Source organism: Theropithecus gelada, chromosome 4 (assembly GCF_003255815.1).
Source record: "Theropithecus gelada isolate Dixy chromosome 4, Tgel_1.0, whole genome shotgun sequence".
Taxonomy (NCBI): domain Eukaryota; kingdom Metazoa; phylum Chordata; class Mammalia; order Primates; family Cercopithecidae; genus Theropithecus; species Theropithecus gelada.
The window spans coordinates 47988819-48007465 of NC_037671.1; the positions used below are offsets into that span (position 1 = coordinate 47988819).

Genomic DNA, 18647 nt, shown 5'->3' on the forward strand with positions numbered 1-18647 from the left:
CCTCCCCTCCCCTCCATTCTCCTCTCCTCTCTTCCCTTCCCTTCCCTTCCCTTCTCTCTCCCCTCCTCTTTTCCCTCTCCTCCCCTCCCCTTTTCTCTTCCTTCTCCTCCCCTCCCCTCCCTTCTCCTCTCCTGTCTTCCCTTCCCTCCCCTTCTCCCTCCCCTCCCCTCCTCTCTTTCCTCCTCTGCCTTCCACTCCTCTCTTCCCTTCTCTCACCCCTCCCCTCCTCTCTCCCCTCCTTCCTCCCCTCCCTTTCCTTTCCCTCCCCTTCCCTCCCCTCCTCTCCTCTCCCTTCCTCTCCCCCTCTCCCCTCCTCTCCTTTTCCCTTCTTTCCCCTCCCCCCTCCCTTCCTCTCCTCTCCCTTCCTCTCCTCTCCCTTCCTCTCCTCTCCCCTCCCTTCCTCTCCCCTCCCCTCCTGTCCCCTCCCTTCCTCTCCTCTCCTCTCCCCTCCTCTGCCCTCCTCTCCTCTCCTTTCCTCTCCCCTCCTCTCCTCCCTCTCTTCCCTTGTCCTCCTTTCCCTCCCCTTCTCTGTATCTGCCCTTCTCTGTTGTCCTTGGATATTGTGTCCTTTCTCTCCCACATCACAGACTGGGGTTCTCCCAGAGTCTTCTTCCTTGTGCTGCCTCAAGCACTGAGCTATGACAGTTTTCCTGGGACTTCAGGGAAAGGAAGCAGGCAGCATCAGACTGGGGAGTAGAGATCAGTCAGGTCCCTCCAGACAGAGCGGCATGTGAAGGGCTGGGACTCTGTCTAGGATTCCTGAAGCTCGAGATTAGGCTGGTGAAGACGTGAGCGACAGCCAGGAAGACAAAGGGCAGCAGCATAGTAACCAGAAGTGTGTATTCTGAGCGTTTTGGCAGTACTGGGTCCTCTGGAGGCCTCTCCTTCCTGGCAAAGGCATCTCCTGACCTTTGGCTTCAATTTGATTATGCTGGGAACCAGCTTCAGAGTGCCTGTGAGCAACAGCACTGGCCATGGCCATTGACTCAGAAAGGGGTGAAGAGGCAGGAGTGTCCCCATTCTGTTCCCTCCTCCTTCCTCGCCTTCCCCCCGCTCCCCAGTCCCCCAACCCTTGTTCTGCTGTTTTACTCTAGAAGACCCTGTAAGGAAGATAAAGGTATGGTCACCTGGGCTAGAATCTTGACGGGTTAAAAGTAACACTTGCTCTGCCACAGTCTTCCAGAGCTTCTCGAGAAACTCTTTGCAGAGGTGAGTGATGAGGAGACTCTCAGGCGTAGTCAGGACAGGGTTTGTGGCAGGAGAGGGGCTTAGGTTGTCTTTGCTGTGATTCACACTGTTCATCGTCCAAGGTGAGGCAGCTCACGGGACTCTCACCACGACATCTGCAGCTGGAATCGAATGAGGTGGGACCTTTGGGTCTCCTGTCCCTGCATATGTTGGCAGACAGGGAGAGTGTGGGTTTGATCTTCATAGGGAAGAGATGCTGAGTGGCAGGAATGGGAAGTTTTAGGAAATGGTGGAGGGACTAGTACTCAGCTCGCTCACATTCCTGCCCCTAGAGCGCCCTGAGGCCCCTGGCAGACACGCTGTGGGTGGGATGGGGAGCCCTTGTGCTCATGCTATAGATGAACACACTGAGGCTCCCAGTTGCAGCATGACTGGCACCTTCAGAGTGTTGGTGGCCCCCAAGCCGTGCTTTCCCAGTTGCTCCCCCCACCCCAGGTACTCACGCCTTTGCAGAGGAAGAAACGTGGGTGGGCCTGCAGTGCTGGTTGCGATTCTTAGCAGCCCTGATGGTTGCCTAGGGGATATCACCTGCCCGAATCTCACATAATTCTTACTCCTCTTTGTAGGGACAATGTCAATGGGAAATGGGAGGAAATGATGGGAGTATACACTCTGGCCGCAGCAGAGCTGCTGCGAATGGCTGTAGGCTTAAACATCCTTTGCACAGTGTGTGCTCTGTTTCTGGAAGCTTCCATGCTGATGGTGCCCTGTGGGAATACCCCACCCTGTCCTTGGCTTGACCCGGACAGTCTCCCTTCTCCTCTCCTCATGCTCTCAGCCACCACTCTCAGGAAGTGAGAAGACTCCCCTTTCCTTCCCCTGATTTGAAGGAAACAAAATTGGTCCATGCCATACGGCAGTTCGGAGACTTCTTGATAAGGGCCCTGTCACAAGGACCACCAAGCTGAACCCCCAGGGAGCCAGAAGTGAGAGTCAATTACTGAGGGGCTTGAAAGAAGTGAGAGCAGGTCCAAGAAAGCAGGCAGCAGGAGGGGAAGGGCTGTAATTAAGTAGCCACAAGCCAAGGTGCTGAGTCTGTCGTTTTTAGGCTTTGAAATACTTCTGTTGTGCTAATGCAGGTGCTGCTGGGGGTGAACAACTGAGGGGTGTGGCTTTATGAGGGGGACCTTATTGTGAGAGGAGTAGCTTTGGATATCCCTTCGTTAGTCCATGGCTGAAACACCCCAGAGTAAAGTCTCAGAGTAAAGCAAGTCCTCCACTTGTCAAAGTGGCAGTGGAAGATTCTGGAAGATGAGGCCAATTCTGCTTTTCTGGCTTGAAGGAGGGCAGAGGTGCTGGTCTCTGTGAAGGGGTGGTCTATCCAGGATCCTCTGCTGGGCACTGTCCATAATTCCAGAGTGGAGCCAGCCCTGGAGGAGCTGGCATCTCCTGCAGCATTGGTCAAGGGGATGTTTGCCTTGCCTCTCAAAATATTCCTTAGGAAAGGGGAGTTTCAAATAAATTTGGAAAACTCTACATTCTGCCTCTCTCTCGGATGTTTATCATGCTCTTTATCATGTTAAGGTCCTCAGAATTCCTAGGGGAAGGAAACCATTTAATTGTGTTCAGCTCAGCATGTTCTAGCATTAGTCTATCATGGGACCGAATTTACATAGACCCTAGGAAACAGCCCCTAGGAAACCCCCTTTTAAAAGTGAAATACTTCTCTGGTTTGGTTTTTGTTTCCGCAGGGGTGAGTAAAACACTTAGGGAGGGGACTGTATCACTGTACGAGACACAGTCCCTACTCTCCTTTTGTTGAAGAGGCAACACACAGCTCCTCAAACCCCCAGATAACCAACCAGCCTTGAGAGGAAGGTATGGGGAGAGATTTGTTAAAGGATCCAAAATTACAACTAGATAAGAGAAATACGTTCTAGTGTTCTGTACCAGTAGTTAACGATCATATAGTTTCAAATAGCTAGGAGGAGGATATTGAATATTCCCAACACAGAGAAATGGTAAATGTTTGGGAAGGTGGATATGCTAATTACCCTGATCTGGTCAATATACATTATACTTATCAAAACATCATCATGTATCCCATGAATATATATAATTATTATGTAGCAATTAAAAATAGAATTAAATTTTAAAAAGAAGATAGTAGGTTGCTGGGGGTAAGGAACTAGGGCAGGCTGAGGGTGGGAGTGGAGACCAGTAGGAGAAGAGGGAAAAAGAGTGAATGCTGGGACTGGGGAGAAGCAGGTGAGGTAGAGTAAGGAAGGAATGAGAGACAAAAAGGGCCCAGGGTGCTTGCTTCTGCAGCACATATACTAAAATTGGAAGGATACAGAAAAGATTAGCATGGCCCCTGTGCAAGGATGATATGCAAATTTGTGAAGCCTTCCATAATTTTTAGGGGGAGGCGGGGGGTGGGGAAAGTGAGGATGGTTAATGGGTACCAAAAGGAAAAATAGAAAAAATGAACAAGACCTAGTATTTGATGCTTGAGGGGAGGGATACCTCCTTTTCCATATATGGTTATTATGCATCACATTCCTCTACCAAAGTATTTTATGTAACCCATAAATATATATATATACCTACTATGTGCATACAAAAATGAAAGATTACAAATTAAAAAAAAAAAAAAAGAGCCCAGGTGCAAGAGGAAGGCTGCCTGGTTCTGTCCTGTCCCAGGCTCAGGCCCACTTTACCCCTCCCTCACTGGGTTCCTCTGGTCTGTGGGGAGCAGAGAAGTAGGGCCCTGACTGACAATTATCGGATGAGGGTGGTTTGGGGGTGGCAGCAGCTGTTTGGTCCCTGTGAGGGGCCAGACAGCCAAGAGTCACTGCTCCTTCCTCCTCTGGGGACACTCCCTCCCTTGCAGTGATGCCAGGGAGGTGCAGGGTCAGTGGAAGGGGGTTGCTCTAATCTGTCCAGGTCCATCAGCTGAGGGCAGAGGGCAGAGGGAATGCGACTCTGGGCCCCATTTTGTAACTGGCTGAAGTCTGACAGCTCACTGCTCAGAGGTAGAAAACAGAAGAAGAGAGGTGTGGAGAAAGGAAAGCAACTTTATTAAAATACTGGTGGTTAGGGTATGGCCAGACTCATGCCTTTGGAAGATCATTCCAACTTTTTAGGCTGAGGGAAGGGTTTTAGGAAGAAAAAGGTGTGGGAAATAGGCAGGAGTAGTGGAAAGCAGGTCCATGTGTCTGCTCTGTGGCCATCTCAGTAATGACTTGTGGGGAGGTCTGATTTGCATCATACTGACTTCAGCCCGGCAGTGGGGGCCTCACTGTTCCTAACTCTTCTTGAGTGGGAGGATCCTGCAGCTGGGTCTTTCTGCCTAGTTTGTTTCAAAGTTGGTCCCTGGAATTTCTAAGCAAGCTCATAATTAGACAAGCGTGCGTGGTTCATGGAAGTGCCTGCTGGGAAAGGAAGATGCTAAGAGTTTCAAAGTCTGCCTCAAGGCTGAAAGCAAGAAGGGAAAAAAATGTTTAAATGCATCTTGAGGCTGAGATACTGGGTTACAAAGAATTCATCACCTGGGGCCTATCTTATGCTCACAATCTCCACGGCCTCAGGACAGGCCTGGGGCCCGAGAGTGCCACGTGTGAGGGCCAGTGTGCATCCCTGATCTGGGATGCGTTTCTGTGTGCCCAGGGAAGGATGTGACACATGCAGGCATGCCTGGCCTCCAGGCAGCACCTGTTTAGGGACACAGCTGCAGCCAGGACAAGGGGCATTCTTGGCTGCTGCTGCATGGCCACAGTAGCAGCTGCCTGGCTGTTTTCCCGCATTTCGGGTGTGACGCTGATGTTGGGAGGTCCTAGCGGGGAAGAGCCACTCAGGGTCTCCTGTGCTCCTTGGTCAGCCAGGCTCTGTTCTGTCACCATCACCAGGCCTCGACCCACATCAGGCTCGGCTTCAGGGAGCCTCACTCAGTAACGCGTTTTGGCAGTTCGTCCAAGAGGTACAGCAAATTTTAGAGCCGGGGCTCAAAGTCAAATTTATTTCAATTTATGAACGTGTATATGAGGGTAAAAAGAAAAGGTGTAGGTGGGGAGCAAAGGCAAGGGAGAGGAAGGGAGGAGAGACGAGGAAGTACCCAGGTGGACAAGGGGCCACCCCAACCAAGCAACTTCCTTTCTCATCATACGGATTAGGGGAGAGCAAGTTCTGGCTGCATTAGAAAGAAAAAAAAAAGGAGAAGTAGAAGAAGGATTTTTTTTTAAAGGTAAAGAAAGCAGGCCAAGAAATTACTTAAAGGCTTTCTGAAGGCCTCATAGCTCATAGTACTTGTTCCAAGTTATATAAGACACAGGGGAAGAGTTACAGGAAACATATGACAACTAAGCAGAATTCCACTCTATAATAATATATTTTTCTCATATAACTTCTTTAATCCAAGGATCTTAAAACACTTCACAAATTTGCAACAATTAAACCTCATGGCATAGCAGTGGGAAAGAGTGTTGTTTTGCTCATTTTATGTATAAGTGAGCTACAGCCCAGAGCTTTTGAAAGAAAATGTTTCCAGAGCCCACCAATGAAAGTGGCCTGGGTCTGGGTCTCTCAGAAAGCCTGGGCGCCAACTGCGTGCATCCAGGGAGCTTCTGCTTCGGGGAAGCCTCTCCCAGCGGCCTGCACCTCGATAGGCAGACAGCAGATGGTAGAAAATGGTCGGCTGGGAAAACGAAAGGCTCTGCTGGCTTACAACAAATAAAGAAGCAAATGCACAAATAAATAATAAAAATATATAATAAAATATAATGTGTAATAAACATTTTTAAATAAAAATGTAAAAATTATAGTTCACTAAAATTTTATTCCTCTTTGCCTCATTTTATTCCCCTTTTGCTGTTATATGTATGTGAAAAAGCAGCCATTCAGAATGTTTTTTTTCCCATAATGAGAAGGAAACTGAGGAGCTGTGTTTTTTGGGGGTGGTGAGACCATGGGCCTGTGTGCGTGCGTGCGAGAGGACAGGGGAAGTGGGGAAAGGGGAGAAAGGCCTGTGGAGAAGAGGACAGTTGCCTTCCTCACCTTGGTTGAAAGAGCCCTGGAAAATACTGATCCCACTTTTCCTTCAGAATGGTAGAAAGTATGAGACTCTGTTGTGGCCTCAGGAACCAGGTCTGGCAGGTGGCACAACATGCCAGGCTGGCAGCTACAGTGGGGAGAGTGGATAGTTTGACGCCAGCACAGCCGGGGACAGCAGAATAGCCCACCTGCCCCACCACCTCCATCTGTTACTTGGACAGTTGACATCAGCACACAGGAAAGGCTGAGAGGAGGAACCCCTTTCTCCTCAGCAAGCTTTTCCTTCAAGTTGAGCTTTTCCTTCCCAAGTTGTGCTTTCCACAACAAAGGATGCCTTGACCCTTCCTGAGGGTCCTGGGCTAGAAGGTGATAAAGGACCTAAGGGGTCGGAAGTGCCGTGTCCTATTTTCCTCAGTGCCTGCAACTCACTTGATGTCTTTTCCCCTCAGTTTCTGCATTTGAAAGACAGGAATAAAGATATTCACCTCTAAACTCTCACGGATATTAGAAAATCTTCTCTTTCTTTCTTTCTCTTTCTTTCTTTTTTTCTTTTTCTTTCTTTCTTCTTTCTTCTTTCTCCTTCCTTCCTTCCTGACTTCCTCCCTCCCTCCCTCCTTCCCTCCCTCCCTCCCCTCTCTCTCTCTCTGTCTCCCTTCCTTCCTTCCTTCCTTCCTTCCTTCCTTCCTTCCTTCCTTCCTTCCTTCCTTCCTTCCTTCCTTCCTTCCTTTCTTTCTTTCTTTCTTTCTTTCTTTCTTTCTTTCTTTCTTTCTTTCTTTCTTTCTTTCTTTCGACAGACTGTCACTCTGTTGCACAGGTTGCAGTGCAATGGCATGATCTCAACTCACTGCAACCTCTGCCTCCCGGGTTCAAGCGATTCTCCTGCCTCAACCTCCCAAGTAGCTGGGATTACGTCTGCCCGCCACCACGCCTGGCTAATTTTTGGTATTTTTAGTAGAGTCAGGGTTTCACCATATTGGTCAGGCTGGTCTCAAATTCCTGACCTCATGTAATCAGCCCGCCTTGGCCTCCCAAAGTGCTGGGATTACAGGTGTGAGTCTATGCTATATTCATAAAAGACTTTCATTTTCTTTGGCCCAAAGAGCTGAAGCTAGTGAACCCCAACTATGGTGATACCAACAATTCCTTGCTATTTGATTGTGTCCAACATTTTGCAAAGTGCTTCCCAGAATCTGCTCCCATTAACTTGGGTTGAGGCCAGGCTTCACAGATATTTAACAGTCTCATGATAGCACTCCATTTGTTTTAATTCAAAGATCTATGGAAGGATGTCATTGATTTCCATTGAGCTTCTCCCCTAAACTCTTAGGGGTAATTCGAAACTATCACTAGCAGAAACTGGTCATGGCTGGACTCCAGTGGCCAGGATAGCCAGTTCTGGTAGTCAGAACTCACACAAGAAATTGTAGTGAATCTACTTTGTTTGAGTATTTCAGATGGGTTGTCAACATTAATAAAACTGCATAGCTAGTTCTACCTATCTGGCAGCCCAGTTCACCTGGACCTCTCAGGGGCTGTGTTAGGGTCTCAGATCTTGTCATCGTGAATCTGGGCACTGCTTCTCCTTTCTTCTCCATTCCTCTCCTCATCACCCCCTCCTCCCATTTTCTAAATGCCAAAAACATAAAGAGCAACAGAATCATACAAGAGAGCTTAATTTTGAAAGGAGGTGAGCTGTATAAACAGGGATCTTTGTGTGGTTCTGGAGAATATTAATATTCTGAACAAGTTTGTTGTAAATGTATTTCTCTTATCTCCTCTAACCTGGGGACAGTACAGAGGGAGAGTCAGGGAGTGGGAGGGGGCCTTGGGATTTTTGCCCAGGGTTACTCAGCAGGGACATGGTTTTCCTGATGTTCCAGAAGGGAGGGGAGTCCACTGCGAGCTCCACCATGTGTCCCAGTATATCATGTTGACTCATGACCAGATCTTGAGAAAAACTCACAGAAGTCAGGAAATTCCTGGCAAATGCTCTCATCTCACCCTCTGCTAACCCTGCAGGGAGAGCATAGGTAGGGTCAGATCGGAGGACGTTTTTAAAAGGAAAAATCAAAGCATGTCTGTAGCTTCTGCATGCCTGTGGTGGGACAAAGAGTCCGACTAGGCCTGGCTGAAGATGCGGAAGCAGCTTCAAGCCCCAGTGACCAGGGGCAGCCAGCGCTGGTCTGTTTCTTCATTCTAGATGTTTATTTCTGCAAAAGTTTTTCCCCCTCTCCTTGGTGTTTTTTCCCCATGGGGAGCAGCATCTTTCTTTTGAGCAAAGCCAAATGACCAAGGCACCCCCACCCCCTTCAATGGACAGGGCCAAATTTAGAGTTGGGGTTGCTCATTTAAGCTTTGTATATAATTGAGCCTGGCACAAAGGGTTATCATTAGGAGGAATGGCATGAAATGAAGGAATGGAAAAGCTCAGACCCAAATTAGAAAAGATGTCCTGAGGGAGAGACACAGTGGCAAGGCTGGGAGCTCTGGTCTCAGAGGAATTCTTAGGAGAAAGGACTGGGCATTAAAAGTGCCTGGATGGGACAATTAGGGAACTGAATATGGCGCTGCCATCTCTTGGGATTATTTGCTTCTAAGTGCAAGGGGGTGGTGGTAAGAGGTGGCAACAGACACCAGAGGCATCAGTTGTTAAGAGCCAGCGTCTGCTCCCAGGGCACCATGGAACGCCGAGAGAAACAGGATTATCCTCTTACCAGATGTTTACCAAGTGTGTTCAGGGTTAGGCAGTGTTACTTTATTCCCCAAGCAAATGGAAGGTGCTAGAGGACTCAGCCGGTTCCGCTGCCCTGCCACTGCCCTGCCACAGACTTCCTGAACATCCTTGTGAGAAACCTTGCTGTCTATTGCTTTGGGGAACGGAGCCATCACCTCCCTCCTCTCCAGATGGGGCATCCCCCTGCTTGGTTGCTTAGTGTGGGTTGGGGACTTGGCAAAGGGACACCATGGAACAAACCAAGGAGGTTTTTTCTCTGAGGTGCCTGTCCCGGCTGGCACATCTGTCACCCTTGGCTCCTCCCAGAGGTCCTGGAGCTTGATGGTGTGAACAGGGCCCAAGTGAACCCCATGTGGCTGGGCGCAGCTTGCCTGTTCACCCTGCAGGATCACTCCTCCTACCTGCCTGTCCTGGCCATCCCCCTGCCCTCCTGTTGACTCACATGGGAGCTGGCAGCAGGGGGCTGCGGTCGTTCCTGCTGCTCCTCACCAGACTGTCTCTGCTCCCCACATTCCTGGTGGTGTCCTGGCTCCAGGTGACCCCGGCTTCTAATATTCTTGGGTTTGTTCAGACTATACAGCTGGTCCAACTGTGAGCTTCCTGGCCTTGTTAAAGCCAAAATGCTGTCTTTTACTACCCCGCTGTTTCCATCAAGTTCTTCAAGCAGCCCGAGTTTTACAAGCAAGATGACTCTTTTGGTGAGCTCTTCCTCTGGGGGCAGGGAACCTGAGTTTCAGTAGGGCCTGGACTGGGCTATATCATTGTTATTATTTTTTTAATGGTAGTTTTACAAAATAAGGTTCAAAGGTGAGTGACCCTCCAGGAGGAAGGATTAAGTGGGTTGACTTGGGAGCTGTTCAACCCTGGAGGCATTGCTAAGGAACATAATCTATTTTGCATTTCGTTTTGTGAGCCCAAGTCAGTTATGGCATAGGAATAGCTTTCTCATGCTGTCTCTCTCTTTCACCATTCTACAAAAATATTCATGCCAAAGAATATGCAGGTTGTATAAACATCCCTTCAAAAAGCACATAAAGATATTATATATAGTCACATATGTCTCCTTCCAAATGGGTGTGTTCCTAGAGATGCATAGAGATATCTTTCACACCCTATATGTAAAAAACAGCCAATTTAGGAATTGGCAGAGCAGCCTTGCCTAAGTGAGTTGAAAACTTTGGCTCAGGGCTCTCCAAACAATCCCATAAAACCCATGCTTGCTTTTACTGAATGGTGATGCATGAAAGACCAAGGGTGGCCAACTTGAATGAGGGCAGGAGCCAACGTTCACAGGATTGTCATAAAGGGTGGCAGGAAAGTTTCTTTTTATTGAAATTCAATCTATTCCTAGAAAAAAATGTCTTCTAATACTGGTTGGCTGGATGTCATTCTTACGTTCCCTTCTGCTGTAACATCATTTGAGCTCATCAATGTTCAAGATATTACTTTTACATTTGGTCTTCTTGCCTCCAGCCTCACCCCATCCATTTCAGCCTCCACTCCACTGGCTGCCAAAGTAATCTTTTAAAAAGGCAAATCAAATCTATTACTTTCCTACTTAAAACCCTTTGGTGGCTCCCCATTGCCTGCTAAAGTTTAAATTCCTTAGCTTCGTAGACAAACTCCCTCAACCTTCTGTCCTTGTTACCCTTTAAGCCATTCCATGAAGTCCCCCAGCCCCATGCACGCTCCACTCCAGCCATTTCAGACAGCCTTTGAGGCCACAGTCTTCCAAGCCTCATGCATTTGCACATGCAATTTCCTCCCCAGGCATATGCCCTGGCCATATGAGTGGAACAGTGATAGCATCTGTGGTCAGAGCAAGGGGGACAGGAGGATGATGTGGTAGAGTGGGGGGTGGCACTTTTAAGTAGGGTGGCCAGAGAAGCACACTTGAGAAGGTGACTTTGAGTGAAGGCTGAAGGAGATGAGGGAGATAGCATGCAGATGTCTGAGGGAGGAGCATTTCAGGCAGCAGGAACAGCAAGTGGAAAGGCACTGAGGTGGGAATGTGCCTGGTGCCTTCAAGGGATAGTTGGAGCAGGGCGAGCAAAAAAGGGATGAGGTGTCTGGAAGCCTGGGTGAGGACCATGGGGCTCTTGACCCAAACTCTGGCCAGTGTTGCCAGTGGGAATGAGTGACCTGAGCCAACAGCTTGACTGTGAAATGCTTGGAGGTTGCAACACTTTGTTTATAATGCAGATGAGTGTAAGAATGGTTCTGAAAGTGTCAGGCTCTAGACTTTACTTTCTCCCAACCTGCATCCACACAGTCTCAACAAAGCCATTTTAGTAGAATTTGACACCCTGATGACTAAAAAATCAGACATCTTTGAGGAGGCATTAATATTTAGTTAGGGTTCAGGGCTGGGTAAGTAATCCTCATCCTCAGGGGCCTCCTGGGGTGCTTAACCCATACCTGATCTATCATGTTCTCAATATCAATTTGTTTTATCAGCTCTTCCCATTCCCATTGTATAAACATTTATGGTAATGCCATATATAGATCTTTCAAGTGCTTGGACAAAATTGTGAATTAAGGTGTCATACTTCTCCTCCACCTTTTTATTGTGGTAAAGTATACACAACATGAAATTTACTATTTTAACCATTTTTAAGTATACAGTTCTGTGGCCTTAAGTACATTCACACTGCTGGGCAAGTATCACCAGAACTTCATCCTCCCCAACAGAAGCTCTGTATCCTTCAAGCACTAATCCCTCATTTTACTTTCTGTCTCTATGAATTTGACCACTCCAGGAACTTCATACAAAGGAAATCATACAATATTTTGTGTGCTAACTTTTGTGACTGGCTTATTTCACTTGGCAGAGGTCTCCAAGTTTATCCATATTGCAGCATATATCAAAATGTCCTTCCTTTTTAAAGCTGAACAATACTCCATTGTTTGTTGGTGACACATTTTGTTTATTCTTTCATTCATGGATGGACACGAGGGTTGTTTCCACGTTTTGACTCTGGTGAATAATACCGCTATGAACGTGGGTGTACAGGTGTCTGGTCTCACTTCTGTCTCTTCCCTTCTTTTAAGGTAGTCTTTGAGCAGAAGCACCTCTTGGCTGCTTGAATCCATCTGGATGGCTGCCCTTCTCACTTTTCCTGACTTGGCTTTGTTAACTCAATTGATGATGAAGGCTGTTTCTGATGAGCTCAACCCTCAGCCTCCAGAAAATTAGGCTCTGAATGATATATACAGAAATAAATGTGTGATGACTTTCCTAATGTCACTCTTTGGGAAATCACTAGCACTGCTGGAAGCAGAGACTAGGGATTTCCCCAGGGCTGGGCCTTCTCATTCTCAGATGGTGGCCCCTCAGGGGTCGAGGCCACAGAAGATGGCCAGTATTCTGCCTGGGGGAGTCAGTGGGCACATCCCAGCCAGGGCTCCTGGACATCTCTTTGGAGGTCCTGGCCCGCTGACTGCAGCAGAGCCTGGACGAAGCCAAGGCCGTGCTTTCAGCCACCCTTGGGCCAACCCACCCCACTCAGTGGCTATAGACTGCATTGCTACTCTCAGGCAGCTGACCTAAACAGCACTTGGACTTGAACAAACAAAATTAACATTGCAAAAGAAATTTATATTTAAAAAATCGCATGCTTTCAAAATAGAGGATGCCCAAATATGAGACGGAATGGAATGAACTGAACACACATGGGTGTTGGAATCAGCCAGATACAGATCAAGACATGGGTCTTATCAGCCATGGGGTTTGTGCAAGCCATCTAAATTCTGTGAGCTTCAGCTTCCCCATTTACAAATGGATATAGGGTCATTAAATGAAAAAAAAAAAAAAAAAAAAAACCCTGAAACTTGCTTTTATTGAGCAACACTTGTTGCATATTGGAATCACCTTGAGAGCTTTTAAAACCTAGGATGCCTGGGTATGACTCGTAGAGATGCTGACTTAATTGGTCGGGGGCACCGATAGTGTTTATAAAACTCCCCAGGTGATTTTAATGTGCAGTCAAGGTGGCATATAACTGGCCTAGAGTGTAGAAGACCCTCCTCAAATGCTAGCTCTCCTGAGTCCTCCTCCCATGCCTGCAAAAACTCTGGAAAGCACATGCCCTCCCTCACATGGAATAGCCTTGGCATCAGCTGCCTTAGTTCATATCACAGCTCTGTGCCAGTGACCAGGGTTCTTAACATAGCCAAGCTTCAGTTTCCTCAATGGTAAGATGGGATTGACGACAGAAACCACTTGTAGTTTTCTGTGAAGATGAGAAGAGATAACACGTGACTTGGAGTTCGAGAGTACTCAATCAATGTCAGCTCTTACTGTGAGCATGATCAGCGTCAAGTCAAGAATCCCACCATTTCCACTGCAGCCAACCCTTCTCACCCCCTCCCTCCCCAAACCCCAAAGCAGAGAAACCAACCCTCCTGTTCCCTGCAGAGGGCTGGTCAGTTCCAGCTCTCCTGCTGAGCCACGTTCCTAGGAGATGCCTGGTGAGAACTTGGGATCAGATTGAGTCAGAGGTATTTGTAGACTTGACTCACCAGGTCTTAAAACCAGAAGATTGCCCTGTGGGTCTCATGACGTTCCTGGAAAATAAAAGAAGTGAATATTATTGGGCTGAGTTCATCAGACACTCAGCCCTCCCTTTTGTATGCCGGTGGTTCTGAAGACAGCAGGCAGCAACTCAGCCAAGTCTGAACCATCAAAGGCAATGGCCTGGTTGCAGTGCTGGGAGATGTTGCTTCTCTTGCAGACAGATCTGTTCCTCTTTCCATTCCTCTTCTCCTCCAGTCCCCGAAGGCTATAGACTTTCTCCTTCCTCCAGGTTCCTGGGAAAATGTTTCTGAGAGCCGCCTCTGGTGAGGTGTGTCAGAGCTGAGCTATTTTCGAGGGCTGGGTGTGAGCTGGGAAGGGGCCACCCAGATTCCAGAGAATAAGAAAGGGAAAGTTCCCCTTCTGGAGCCAGGATTTCTGGAACCTTGCACTGAAGCAGCAGCCAGGTAGGGGACCCATTTCTCTGAGACCTTCTTTCCCCACACCCCGCCACATCCCTAACAACAATCCCTAACAATAGTAAGTCCTGTTGTTTCCACGTCCCAACTATCTCTAGAATCTACTTTTCTGCATCTCCAGAGCCACAACCCTAGCAAAAACCACTGTCATTTTATAATTTCTCACCTGCAACTGCAACCTCCTGTTTCTACTGTTTTTATTCTGTCTACCCCTGTCCTCCCAACCTGCCACCAGCAGACAAGTAAATTTTTCAAAATATAAAACTGATCATGACACATACACGCATATGCACATTTAAGCTTAATCCCTTTTCAAAGCTTCACATTGCTCTTGGGATAAAGGCAAAACTTCTAACAAGTCTGACAAGGCCACGTATATCAAGATTTGGTTTGGCTATGAGTGACAGAAAACCCGAGTTAATAAAGGTTTGAATAGATAAGATTTTCTTTTCCATATGAAGAGTTTACAGTTCAACCAGCGAGGATTGGCATAGCAACTCCTTTAAGTGATGGGGGACTCAGACCACTTGAGTTATCTTCTCTGTCATCCTTAGTATGCAGTTTTCACTTCACAGTCCAAGAGGGCTGCTTGAGTTCCAGCCATTGCAACCAAATCTCAGATCACAGGAAGGAGGAATTGCATACAGTACTTCTACTTGCATCCTTCTGTGCAGAATTTAGTCACATGGCTACAGGTAGCTGAAAGAGAGGCTGGAAAATGTAAAATTTTTTCCCAAGTGGTCATAGCCCAGCAGAAAAGGAAGAGGAAGGGGAGAATCAATATTGAGTGATAACTGACAGTGTAAATCATATAGTACTCCTCTCCTGAGCATCATTATGCCGCATGCCTTCTTCCCTTGGCTCTCTGCACTCCTGTCACACTGGTTTTCTCCAGATGTCCCACACATTTGCAATACTCCCTCCTGCAATAGGCCTTTGCTCATGCTCCAGTGTTCTCTCCTCCCTCCTACTTAATTACTAATCCTTCAGAACTCCATTCAAGCAGAGTTCCCTGGAAGAACCTTCCAGAGGTCAGACCCTCCTACTTAGAAGGGATTTTTTATCCTCCTCTTCTATGTTTAGCTTATAACATGTAGATTCTGTCACTGTTGCAATCACACATTTGTTTCGTATGATTATTTTCTGCCCTCGTGATGAGGACAGAGTGTAGGCTTGGTTTTGTGCACTATGGAGCATCCTGCCTAGCACACAGTTTGTGCTCAATAAGCATTTCTTGAATGAATCAATGAATAAATTTAGATATTACCTAAAATGTATTAAAGGGGGGCCAAGAATTAGGCAAAGGATTTTCCTGGGGCAAGTCATAGGGAGTGGCTGAGAGGGGTTGGGAGATGCATTCTAAATAGTCCATCCAAATCTAGAAGGCTTTAGGTGTGGCAGAGAAAGTGTTGACCTGGAACTCCGAAGACCTGTTTTCTGATCTCAGCTCAGCCATCAACAGCTGGGCCACTGCCTAGAGACAGAAATGGTCAGAGGTTGGGTATCTTTTGAAGGTAGAGTTGACAACAATTGCTGGCAGATTGAATGTGGGAATTGAGGGAAAGAGAAGGGTCAAAGATTAGTCCTGAGTGTTTGGGTGAACACACGGAAGGCCATTTACGGAGAAGGGGAAGCCAGTGGAAGGAATAGCTTTTAAGGAGAGGGTCTGAAGGTCTTATTTGCAAATGAACCACATGTTCCCATAGCCAGGTGCACACTTCAACTCTTCCACAGAGGAAGCCTAAGCCCCAGGCTGGTGGGTGTCAGTGGTGAATACCAAATGGATGTCAAAAAGGTTAACTGAACCCCACCCCACCCTGCCCCCCAAAAAACGCCCAGACAACTGGCCTTTCAAGGTGCATAGTTACCAGTCAAGTTATTCAGCTCAACTCAGCAACACGATTGAGGAGAAAGTGGTCAGAAGACCTTGATACCAGGTTTGGTAGGAAGCAGTCACTTTGGGCTCAAAGGTCAGTGATGAGGGAAGGCATGTCCATGCATGGTCACTGCAGAAATCTTTGAAAATTCAGAAAATTACAATCCCAGTACATGCCGAACATGCCTAACATCACCATCTATTTTCTCCCAAGCTTTATTATACACATTTTCCTGTAAGCAGTGGCACTCATCTGAATAATGTGATGTGGCAATTTCCCTTTGTCATTAAACAGTATCATACATGTTTCTAAGTTGCTTTCTAGAGAGGTGTACTGATCTACTCAAGTAGAATCGGTGTATTAGAATGCTTCTCTCCCGGCAATCTTTTTCACAATGAGCGTTAGCAAAAGAATACTTTGACAATTTTATAAGTGAGAAATAGTAATTCATCATTATTTTAATTTGCAGGTTTTAAAATGTTTCTAGGGAGCCTGACCACTTCTCAAATGCTTGTTAGTTACTTTTTTTTTTTTAAGTGACTTTTGCAAAGATATTTCTAGGCTTGGAAGAAACCAGAATAACCACTATTTAGTTAAATCCCACTTCCTTCACCTCAAGAAGTAGTATCTCTCCCCTCAAAAACCAATCATATGTATGAGGGAGATAGGGGTGGCTAAGCAGAGAGAAAGAAGTGCTATGGTGGAAAGTTTGCACTCAGTTGCTGGGTGACAACGGCTCATACTCCAGCCTCTAGTCCGCCTTCTTGCAAATGAGGGTGAAAGTTTTATAAGCAAATCAGTGCTAACTATAGCTGGTGGGTGTCTGCTGTGCAGCTCTTTTGGATTTCCGCCCTAATCTGATCTGCCTTCTGGGTTTTAATATGCACAGAGAGGCAATCTGACTTGGTGAGGTCTGCACCCCTATGTGCTCTTCATTGACTCTGTGGGAGGACAGAGAGCCCACGGCCTGATCTGCTCCTTCAGGTAGGGACTATGCCTGGTTTGGCTGTGTCTTAAAATATAGTTTAGCACCTGGCACACAGTAGGTTCTTAGTACATATTTGTTCCATGACTGAATGATCAGGATCCTGAAGGGATAACTAGGAGAGAGGAGACACTGTTCTCTCTGTTCTCACTTCTGTTCTCAGCTGTGTCACCAAGCAGTAAGTCACTTTCTCTCACTGGCCTCTACTTCCGCGTTTTAAGCAATTAATCCAAATGGCAGCAAAGATTCCTTCTAACTCTGAAACTGTGTCAAAACATTTAACCCAACTTTGCTTTAGTTTCCTCATCTATGAAATAGGCAGGATGAAAATGTCAATCTCCTATGAGGGTACCAGATAAAATACAGGATGCACAGTTCAATTTGAATATCAGATAAACAAGAAACACATTTTGTAAAGTATAAATATGTACCCAATATTGCACGGACTCGATAAATAACTGGAGTGCTGAATGACCAAACAACATGCAGCTGGATCTGTTTATTGCATTTAGAGTCGTGTTTCTAGACTGATGATGATTACATGGTGTTCAGTTGACAAGTATTTATTAAGCATCTACTATATGCCAGGCACTGTTGAGGCCCTGGTGATACAGCGGAGAATGAAATAAGCAATGTCGCTGTTTTCTCTGGGCTTAAATTCTAGCTAACAAAAAAAGTACACAAGATGTCATGTAGCCATCATGCTCAGAAGGCTAGCAAAGCGGACTAAGGGACAGAGACCATGTGGAGGGCTGAGAAAGGGAGTTCTGAGGAACTCAACTCTGCACCTGAGAGCCCCCAACCTCCACACAGACCTGTGTTTGTACAGCAAGACTCTGATATTATTTTGTAGAAATCCCCAAAGATGCATAAAAATGTCATTGATTCAAAAAGCTCGTGCACCAAATTTGGGATAAAATGAGCAGTTGCTTGGATGGAAGAGACCTATAAATCATTTAGCCAATTTTAGCTGAGCTAGGGCTGCAACCAAGTTTCCTGACAGCCAGGAGAAAGTTCTGGGAGGTGATGTGGCTTGTGAAAACGGTGATTCTGATTTTCAGTTCTGTTTACCAGTGTGGTTGGGTTAAGTCTTAACAACTTTTTTACATGTTTTAAAGTTTTAGCTGAAACAACAGTGAAGAGTTTCTCTTTGAGACATCTTGACACTCACTAAGCCAGTGTTCTTTGGTTCAAGGTTTTGCTGGGGCCTATTAAGTTAATGGCTGTAGAGGTCACCTTTCTTTCTTTCTTTTTTCTTTTCTTTTTTTCTTTTTTATTTTTTTTAAAGATGGAATCTTGCTGTGTTGCCCAGGCTGGAGTGCAGTGGCACAATCTCAGCTCACTGCAACCTCTGCCTCCTGGCGATTCTCCTGCCTCAGCCTCCGAGTAGCTGGCATTACAGGTGCATGCCACTATACCCAGCTAATTTTTGCACTTTTAGTAGAAACAGGATTTCACCATGTTGGCCAGGCTAGTCTCGAACTCCTGACCTCATAATCTGCCTGCCTCAGCCTCCTAAAGTGCTGGGATTACAGGTGTGAGCCACCGTGCCCAGCCGAGGTCACTTTTCTTATACCTCAGGTAGCCTGGAGAAAACTCAGCATCATTGCTATCACTACCTTTATGATGGCATTAGGTCTCTAAGTTGCTTCTACCCTAGAATATTCTGTGCGCTTCCCTCTATTTCATTTTACACATTGGACTTCTATTTGGTTTAATATAGAGGTTTTTTTGTCTGCTATGAGAATTGGATATGTGAAGCTCATTAATATTTCTCAAGTAAAACTAGAGAAAACAGTTTGTGGAGTTTCTCCTTTATCAT

At 46.6% G+C, this 18647-nt stretch overlaps 1 non-coding gene across 1 annotated transcript; it reads left to right on the plus strand.

The window, feature by feature from the left end:
- Positions 1-3500: 3500 nt before the first annotated feature.
- Positions 3501-3607, plus strand: LOC112623868. The gene has a single exon (XR_003119227.1). It is a non-coding gene; the product is annotated as a U6 spliceosomal RNA (small nuclear RNA).
- The last annotated feature ends 15040 nt before the right edge of the window (positions 3608-18647 follow it).